Here is a 9,527-nt window from a genome sequence, read left to right as displayed (position 1 = left end):
ATTTCCCCTTTTATGGCTGTTAGTATTTGCCTTATGTATTGAGGTGCTCCTATGTTGGGTGCATAAATATTTACAATTGTTATACCTTCCTCTTGGATCGATCCCTTGATCATTATATAGTGTCCGTCTTTGTCTCTTGTAATTGTCTTTATTTTAAAGTCTATTTTGTCTGATATGAGAATTGCTACTCCAGCTTTCTTTTGATTTCCATTTGCATGGAATATCTTTTTCCATCCCCTCACTTTCAGTCTGTATGTGTCTCTAGGTCTGAAGTGGGTCTCTTGTAGACAGCATATATATGGGTCTGGTTTTTGTATCCATTCAGCCAGTCTGTGTCTTTTGGTGGGAGCATTTAATCCATTTACATTTAAGGTAATTATCGATATGTATGTTCCTATTCCCATTTTCTTAAATGTTTTGGGTTTGTTATTGTAGGTGTTTTCCTTCTCTTGTGTTTCTTGCCTAGAGAAGTTCCTTTAGCATTTGTTGTAAAGCTGGTTTGGTGGTGCTGAACTCTCTCAGCTTTTGCTTGTCTGTAAAGGTTTTAATTTCTCCATCAAATCTGAATGAGATCCTTGCTGGGTAGAGTAATCTTGGTTGTAGGTTTTTCTCCTTCATCACTTTAAGTATATCCTGCCACTCCCTTCTGGCTTGCAGCGTTTCTGCTGAAAGATCAGCTGTTAACCTTATGGGGATGCCTTTGTGTGTTATCTGTTGTTTTTCCCTTGCTGCTTTTAATATGTTTTCTTTATATTTAATTTTTGATAGTTTGATTAATATGTGTCTTGGTGTGTTTCTCCTTGGATTTATCCTGTATGGGACTCTCTGTGCTTCCAGGACTTGATTAACTATTTCCTTTCCCATATTAGGGAAGTTTTCAACTATAATCTCTTCAAATATTTTCTCAGTCCCTTTCTTTTTCTCTTCTTCTTCTGGGACCCCTATAATTCGAATGTTGGTGCGTTTAATGTTGTCCCAGAGGTCTCTGAGACTGTCCTCAGTTCTTTTCATTCTTTTTTCTTTATTCTGGTCTGCAGTAGTTATTTCCACCATTTTATCTTCCAGGTCACTTATCCGTTCTTCTGCCTCAGTTATTCTGCTATTGATCCCATCTAGAGTATTTTTAATTTCATTTATTGTGCTTGTCATCGTTTCTTGGTTCCTCTTTAGTTCTTCTACGTCCTTGTTAAATGTTTCTTGCATTTTGTCTATTCTATTTCCAAGACTTTGGATCATCCTTACTATCATTATTCTGAATTCTTTTTCAGGTAGACTACCTATTTCCTCTTCATTTGTTAGGTCTGGTGTGTTTTGACCCTGCTCCTTCATCTGCTGTGTGTTTTTCTGTCTTCTCATTTTGCTTATCTTACTGTGTTTGGGGTCTCCTTTTCACAGGCTGCAGGTTCGTAGTTCCCGTTGTTTTTGGTATCTGTCCCCAGTGGCTAAGGTTGGTTCAGTGGGTTGTGTAGGTTTCCTGGTGGAGGGAACTAGTGCCTGTGTTCTGGTGGATGAGGCTGGATGTTGTCTTTCTGGTGGGTTCGTCCACGTCTGGTGGTGTGTTTTGGGGTGTCTGTGGCCTTATTATGATTTTAGGCAGCCTCTCTGTTAATGGATGGGGCTGTGTTCCTCTCTTGCTAGTTGTTTGGCATAGGGTGTCCAGCACTGTAGCTTGCTGGTCGTTGAGTGAAGCTGGGTCTTGATGTTGAGATGGAGATCTGTGAGAGATTTTCGCCATTTGGTATTACGTGGAGCTGGGAGGTCTCTTGTGGACCAGTGTCCTGAAGTTGGCTCTCCCACCTCAGAGGCACAGCCCTGATGCCTGGCTGGAGCACCAAGAGCCTTTCATCCACACGGCTCAGAATAAATGGGAGAAAAAATGGAAAGAAAGAAAAAAAGAGGATAAAATAAAATAAAATAAAGCAATTATAATAAAAAATAAGAAAAAAAATTATTAAGAGTAAATTTATTAAGAAAAAAAAAATTTTTTTAATTTTTAAAAATAGATTTATTAATTTTTTATACTAAAAATAAGAAAAAAATTATTTAGAAAAAATTTATTAAGAAAAAAAATTTTTTAATTTTTTAAAATAAAAAATATGAAAAAACTTATTAAAAATTTTTTTTAAAAATAGAAAATAAGGAAAAAATTATTAAGAAAACATTTATTAGGGAAAAAAAAAATTTTTAAGCCAAAAAAAAAAAAAAAAAAAAAACGGACGGACCTAACCCTAGGACTAACGGTGAGAGCAAAGCTATACAGACAAAATCTCACCCAGAAGCATACACATCTACACTCACAAAAAAAAGGAAAAGGGGAAAAGTTAATATATCCTGCTCCCAAAGTCCACCTCCTAAATTTGGGATGATTCGTTGTTTATTCAGGTATTCAACAGATGCAGGCACATCAAGTTGTTTGTGGAGCTTTAATCCGCTGTTTCTGAGGCTGCTGGGAGAGATTTCCCTTTCTCTTCTTTGTTCGTACAGCTCCCGGGGTTCAGCTTTGGATTTGGACCCGCCTCTGCATGTAGGTCCCCTGAGGGCGTCTGTTCCCCGCCCAGACAGAACGGGGTTAAAGGAGCAGCTGATTCGGGGGCTCTGGCTCAGTCAGGCCGGGGGGAGGGAGCGGTACGGAGGAGGCGGGGCGAGCCTGCGGCGGCAGAAGCCGGCGTGACGTTGCAGCAGCCTGAGGCGCGCCGTGCGCTCTCCCGGGGAAGTTGTCCCCGGATTACGGGAGCCTGGCCGTGGCGGGCTGCACAGGCTCCCGGGAGGGGCGGTGTGGAGAATGACCTGTGCTCGCCCACAGGCTGTTTGGTGGCGGCAGCAGCAGCCTCAGCGTCTCATGCCCGTCTCTGGGGTCCGCGCTGATAGCCGCGGCTCGCGCCCGTCTCTGGAGTTCGTTTAAGTGGCGCTCTGAATCCCCTCTCCTTGCACGCCGCGAAACAAAGAGGCAAGAAAAAGTCTCCTGCCTCTTCGGCAGCTGCAGACTTTTTCTCGTGCACCCTCCCGGCTAGTTGTGGTGCGCTAGACCCTTCAGGCTGTGTTCACGCAGCCAACCCCAGTCCTCTCCCTGGGATCCGACTGAAGCCCGCGCCTCAGCTCCCAGCCCCCGCCCGCCCCGGCGGGTGAGCAGACAAGCCTCTCGGGCTGGTGAGTGCTGCTCGGCGCCGAGCCTCTGTGCGGGAATCTCTCCGTTTTTCCCTCTGCGTCCCTGTTGCTGTGGGATCCGCGCTGATAGCCGCGGCTCGCGCCCGTCTCTGGAGCTCGTTTAGGCGGCGCTCTGAATCCCCTCTCCTTGCGCGCCGCGAAACAAAGAGGCAAGAAAAATTCTCTTGCCTCTTTGGCAGCTGCAGTCTTTTTCCCGGACTCCCTCCCGGCTAGCACCGAAGCCCGAGCCCCAGCTCCCAGGCCCCGCCCGCCCCGGCGGCTGAGCAGACAAGCCTCTCGGGCTGGTGAGTGCCAGTCGGCACCGCTCCTCTGTGCGGGAATCTCCGCTTTGCCCTCCGCACCACTGTGGCTGCGCTCTCCTCCGTGGCTCCGAAGCTTCCCCCCTCTGCTACCCGCAGTCTCTGCCCACGAAGGGGCTTCCTAGTGTGTGGAAACCTTTCCTCCTTCACAGCTCCCTCCCACTGGTGCAGGTCCCGTCCCTATTCTTTTGTCTCTGTTATTTCTTTTTTCTTTTGCCCTACCCAAGTACGTGGGGATTTTCTTGCCTTTTGGGAGGTCTGACGTCTTCTGCCAGCGTTCAGTGGGTGTTCTGTAGGAGCAGTTCCACGTGTAGATGTATTTCTCATGTATCTGTGGGGAGGAAGGTGATCTCCGCGTCTTACTCTTCCGCCATCTTGCCCCTCCCTCTAATCATTGAGTTTTATTGAGATATAATTGATATACAGCACTGTATAAGTTTAAGGTATACAGCATAATGATTTGACTTTACATCGTGAAATGATTACCACAGTAAGTTTGCCATCCATCATCTCATATAGATACAAAATTAAAGAAATGGAAACATTTTTTCCTTGTGATGAGACCTCTTAGGATTTACTCTCTTAATATCTTTCGTATAACATACAGCTGTGGTAATATATTAACCCTGTTGTGCATTACATCCCTCTCCCTCGTATTTATCTTATAAATAAAAGTTTGTACCTTTTGACTGTCTTCATCCAATTCCTCCAGCCCCCTGTCCCCTGCCTCTGGTAACCACAAATCTGATCTCTTTTTCTATCAGTTTGTTTGTTTGCTTGTTTTTGAAGTATAATTGATACAACACTGTGTCAGTTCTTGGTACACAACATAGTGATTTGATATTTCCATACATTTCGAAATGCTCACCATGATAAGTCTAGTTACCAACTGTCACCATACAAAGATATTACATAATTATTGACAACACACTGTACATTTCACACCTGTGATGCATTTATTTTGTAACTGAAAGTTTGTAGCTCTTAATCTCCTTCACCTATATTTCTCCACTGTCTGCCCGCTCTGTGCTGGCAGCCACCTGTTTCTTCTCTGTATCTATGACTCTGTTTCTGTTTAGTTATGTTTGTTCATTTGTTTTATTTTTTAGATTCCACATATAAGTGAAATCAAACAGTATTTCTTTTTCTCTGTCTGACTTATTTCACTTAGTATAATACCCTCGAGGTATGTATGTATGTATACACACACACACACACACACACACACACACACACATATCTTCTTTATCCATTCATCTGTTACTGGGCACTGAGGTTGTTTCCATATCCTGACTGTTGTAAATAATACTGCAATGTACATAGGGGTGCATATATCTTTTCAAATTAGTGTTTTCATTTCATTTGGGTAAATACCCAGAAGTGGAATTGCTGGATCATATGGTAGTTCTATTTTTAAATTTTTGAGGAATCTCCATGGTGTTTTCCATAGTGGCTGGCACCAATTTACATTCCCATTGATAGTGCACGATAGCCCCTTTTCTACACATCTTCACCAGTACTTATTATGTTATTTTTTTGAGAATAGCCATTCTGACAGGTGTGAGCTGATATCTCATGGCTTTGATTTGCATTTCCCTGATGATTAGTGATTTTATTAAAAAAATTTTTGATGTGGACCATTTTTTAAAGTCTTTATTGAATTTGTTATAATCTTGCTTCTGTTTTATGTTTTGGCCCTTTGACCACGAGGAATGTGGGGTCCCAGCTCCCTGACCAGGGATTGAACCCTTACCCGCCCCCCCCCCCCACCATTGGAAGGCAAAGTGTTAACCACTGGACCTCCAGGGAAGTCCCATTGTGATATTGAGCATCTTTTCATGTGTCTGTTATCCATCTGTGTGTCTTCTTTTGAAAAATGTCTATTCAGGTCCTCTGCCCATTTTTAAATCAGGTTGGTTTTTCTTTATATTGAGTTGTATGTATATTTTGAGTATTCACCCCTTATTGAATATATCATTTGCAAATATCTTCTCCCATTCAGAGGGAGCTTTTTCTTTTTTGTTGATAGTTTCCTTTGCTGTACAAAAGCTTTTAAGTTTGATGCTCTTATAGATGTAGCATGTTTTATTGACTTCCCAGACTGACCCAGTAAAACAAGTGAAGTTTTAAGCATGGTAAGTTTAGGCTAGTTATAAAATCTAACATTTTTGCTTCTTGTTGTATTACCCTTATAATAGCATTTCACTGCTTTGCTTGAAAATATGAGAATAAGGAGTATGGGTTCTGTTTTATTTCTATGCTTCTGGCATAGTTTTCAAACCCTCATAAAATAATCAGTGAAATTGTCTCCATGAACAATTATGAAAAAAGCTATTCAAGCTAAATACCTCTAAGTGAAGCTTCAAGAATGATGTTAATTTGTGGTAAGATACATTTCTGATGAGAATTATTATAAAGGAAGAAAAAAAGACATATGAGAATTCTAGAAGCCCTAAAGATCTAGAAGAACACGCATTCAACCACTTCTTTCTCCTTTTTCTTCCTCCTTAAAAATTTTGAATGGAAAATACATAAGGAGTCTCATTTTCACTTATTGTGTTTGAGATGGGCATTCTCAGATGAAGCCTGACTCTTTTAAACTTCAGGCTCTCCTTTAACCATCACAGCACAGATGAAGCCTGCCACTTTTCCTCTAATTCCAGCACATGGAGAGAATCTAAGTTTTCAGTTCAGTACTTCAAAATTTCTATTTCCTGATACAACATTTTAATTTTTCAAGGACTAGTAACACTATTGGTGGTGTTTAAAGAGATTTCTTTTTTTCTACAAGTAGTATATTGCTAGTAGCAACCATTTTCTTCTTGAGAAATCACATTACCATTGAGTCACGAATGGTTTTAAAATCTTTAATTTTGAAACTACAGTCCTGTATATCCAATGACCTATCTTCATTTGAAAGGTCCACAGATGACGGGTCTAAATTTGAACTCCTTATTTTCCCCCAAACTCTGCTCTTTTCATAGTTAATGAATATTTTAAAACTGGATATACTCCTCCCAGCCTCACCTACTAGTCCTCTCTGCTTTCTACCTCCAACAAAGATCTTACCTTCTCTCCATGCTGACCTACTTGCAGTGCCTTCTACAGGACATACAGCTTCATACCTCACCACTCTACTCCTTTTGCCTGAAATACAAGTCTCCTTCTGGGCCCCTTTATGTCTCCTACTCATCATTTTGGATACCTAACTCTCTTAGAAAATGATAATAACTTAAGAAACTCTCAGTCCAGGAGGAGAGACAGGTAGATAAAAGAATATTTTAATATAGAGAAAGGTGATAGAAATTCTGCTACAGTAATCTGTTTATATGTCTCTTTACCCTTTGAATTGTGAACTTTCTGAGGTCATGGACTGTGTCTAATTAATATTTGTATCTTTAGCGTTTAGCCTAATAATATCATTGTACTGTTATTGCTGTATAGATACTCAGGAAGTGTTTACTGAATGAACATAGTTCTCATGACCTACAAATAGAAAAATATTACTTATACAAGTATTGTTAATGTTTCTTTCCTTCTCAGATAAGCTCTAGTCAACAGCTCACTGACAAGATTTAGATTTATATGAGATCATAAATTCTGAAACAGAATATCATGTGCTTTCCAAACTTAGCATAATATATTTCACAAATTCCACCACAGACTGTGCTTTTGAAATGCAAAAGCATACTATTAAACTAAGAGAAAGATGAGTCCTTGAAAGGAATTTTTGTCTGAGAGAGTAATTTCCTCCCCACACAAAGCAACTTTCTTCCCTCAGCAGACCCTATGTAGGGTTCTATTTTGCTGTTTGTTCAAAAAATCAGAAGACCTGGTTTGTAGTTCTGGCTTCTCTATTTGCTAGCTATATAATGTATGAAATTTGCTTCTGAGGGTTAGTTTTCTTATTCACAAATATGGATGATAATACCTGCCATGATTATCTCACATAGATATGGTGAGGCTCAAATGAACCAAGGTACATGAAAGTATTTAGAAATATATAAGTTGCTGTGAAAGTGTGAAGTATTATGATTAGGCAAAATGTATTAGTTTCACTATGAAGATCAGAAGGGATGAAATTAAATATCTTACTGTAAAATAGATAACATTTCTAATTTATTTGATAAAAAGTTTTATCAATACCTATCAATACTTATCAATACTACTATTACAATAATATTAGTTGATTTATTGAATATTTACAATGTGCTGGGACTCATGTGGATTACCTCATTTAATTCTAATCACAGATCCATATAGTAGAAATGATTATAACCATCCTCTTACAGATAAGGAAGCTGAAGATTACAGATACTAAGTGATAAAGTTATTCTATACTATTGTCAAATTGTAGCATCCAAACTAATTTTACTATGATTTTTAAAGTAGTCATTGTAAAGGAGAAAAGAGCTCCAAAATGCAGGAGTATGTTCCTGCTAGTCAGTGAGTTATTTACTTTTCCCATACTTTTCCAAGTATTATTCTAAGCTGAATAGTACGTAAGATTACTCTGAACGTGTTTACATGTTATCTGATTTTTAAAAAGTATTCAAATTACTTAAGAATAGCACATAGCATTATACTAGGAGAGAAAAAAAAACTTTTAGGAGGAATCTGTAAGAGATGTTATACTTTTCCTCTAAGCACTCATCTTCCCCCGAGGCTTTTCTTTTTATATACGTTTCCTAAATCAGGATGTACTGTCAGTTATCTACCCTGTTACTCAGACTACAACTATTGGGATTATTCTATAATCTTTCTCTCCCTCACCCCTATTTCCTGTCGTCGTTGCGTGCAATCAATTATCATATCCTATCTCTTCTACCTTTTACCTATTTCTTGATTCAGTTTTCATCTCTCCATCTCCTTTCCACCCCAGTAGGCCAAACTGGAATGGTCTTTTGCCTATAATACAGCAAACATTTCTGAACTGGTCCCATTGAATCTATGTTTTATTCCTTTTAATTAATTCTCTAAGTTAGATTAATCTTTTATGCTGGAAATTAGATCATGCTAGCTACATCTTTGCTTAAAATAGTTTGTGGATTCCAACTGTTCTTCAAATAAAGTTAAAAAGGCTTGACATACACTTTGAATCTCTCTGTTATCTGGTTTACCTTATATCATACTATTCTGCTCTTATTTTATGCCTTCTAGTCATACTAGCCTTATTTCAGTTTAGCCAGTGCCCATGCTTCTTCCAGTGTTGGGAACCTGTGCATGAAAAGTCTTCTGGTTGGAATGCTCTGTCACTCCCACCCTGTCATTTGGATAACACCTGCTTGTTCTTCAGGCTGCACTTTACATGTCACTTTGTAAAAGGGGCGTTCCTTGATTACCCCTACATTAGGCCAGATCCCACTGTTAATTGCTCTCACAGCATACTGTGTTTTCTTTTTTAATAGCCTGTATCACATTTGTTTTCAGTTATTGGAGAAATTATCTGTGTAACTCAAATAAAATACAGACATTTTGTTTTGCTTATATCCTATCCTCATAGCTGAGGAGTGTAAAAAAAAAATTGATTCCCTTCAAAAGATGAAATGGCAAAAGATCATAAATAACTATGCTCTAAAATTTCCCCCATCAACCTGTTTAATATCTGTTTGAAGGCAGGATTTCTGTTTTATTATTGCTATGTTGTGTAGCTATAGCACAGTGCCTGGCACAGAGTGGGTGCACAATGAGATTTGGTAATTGAGTACATAAAGTTTCTCTCTGAATCATCTAGAACTCTAGAATTCTACCCCAGAAGATAGAATAAAATATAATACAGGCCACCCTACTTAGATGAATGGAAACTCTTAAAAATATCTTCTAGGATCAAGGGTTCTCCTAGATATGCTAGCTAAATTTTTACATTTTAAATTTTCTGTTATCCTTGATAACTAATATGTTTGTTGATTTTTATCATTTAATTCTAGAGAATTAATAATTCTGTAATTATTAATAATTAATATTAATAAATAATAATAATTATTAATAGTTATGTAATTCTGTAATTATTCTTATTTTTACAAATGAAGAAGGTAAGTATGGCAGAGACTTCTAGCCACCCTC

The sequence above is a fragment of the Eubalaena glacialis genome, chromosome 3, assembly GCF_028564815.1.
Source record: "Eubalaena glacialis isolate mEubGla1 chromosome 3, mEubGla1.1.hap2.+ XY, whole genome shotgun sequence".
Lineage (NCBI taxonomy): Eukaryota > Metazoa > Chordata > Mammalia > Artiodactyla > Balaenidae > Eubalaena > Eubalaena glacialis.
Note: the sequence above shows the minus strand (reverse complement) of the source record.